Source organism: Physeter macrocephalus, chromosome 20 (assembly GCF_002837175.3).
Source record: "Physeter macrocephalus isolate SW-GA chromosome 20, ASM283717v5, whole genome shotgun sequence".
NCBI classification, from domain to species: Eukaryota; Metazoa; Chordata; class Mammalia; order Artiodactyla; family Physeteridae; genus Physeter; species Physeter macrocephalus.
Genome location: NC_041233.1, coordinates 110,376,501 through 110,377,406, shown reverse-complemented (window position 1 = coordinate 110,377,406; position 906 = coordinate 110,376,501).

The window sequence follows — 906 nt, the reverse complement described above, 5'->3', positions numbered from 1 at the left end:
CCCCAGCCTCAGCCTGTCCCCCACGTAGCCCCACGCCGCCCGGCCGAAGCCCGACCCCCACGTCCCACCCGCCCCATCCGCCTCCGGCCCGCCCACCACGTGCCCCACGCCGCCCAGGCCCCACCCCTTCCGGCTGCGTTATTCCTGAGCCGGCAAGGCCTGGCCTTCTCTGAGGTGAGTTTGAGGCTTCCTCACTTCTCCTGGTGTGGCTGTGGGTAAACTTCTCCTTGCTTCAAATCTCAGTTTGCTGTGCGTTGAGCAAAACGAACTTGGTTTGGTAAGAGATTTGGAAGCCGGCCGGGAGGGAGTCCAGAGGAGCCTTGGCCCGAGGGTCGTGGCCCCTCTTGGGTACCGGGAGCCGGTGGCCGAGCCTGAGCCTCGGGTCCCTTGGCCCCAGGGCCGTCCCCCAGTTCCCCACCAGGCACCCCAACCTTCTGTGCTTGTTTCGTTTTGTGCCAGAAAAACGGTTTTGGGGTTTGGCTAGGAAGACATCTTTTGGGTGAGTGATCTCGTTAAAGAAACGCACCTGTGTCTCGGTCGTTCCAACCTTCTGTGCTTGTTTCGTTTTGTGCCAGAAAAACGGTTTTGGGGTTTGGATAGGAAGACATCTTCTGGGTGAGTGATCTCGTTAAAGAAACGCACCTGTGTCTCGGTCGTTGGATGGTCCCGACCCGATGGTGGCTGGAGGCCCGGCTGGCGGGCGTTTGGGGGACAGTAGGAAAGGTCGCGGCTGCTGAGGTACCGCGGTTGGAGGCTGGGGCTCTGGTTTCTGGTCGCATGTGTTCATGTCTGTCTATGTTTGATTGCTTTATTTTTTTTTGTTTCGTTTTTTTGTGTGTGTGTGGTATACGGGCCTCTCTCTGTTGTGGCCTCTCCCGTTGCGGAGCACAGGCTCCGGACGCGCAG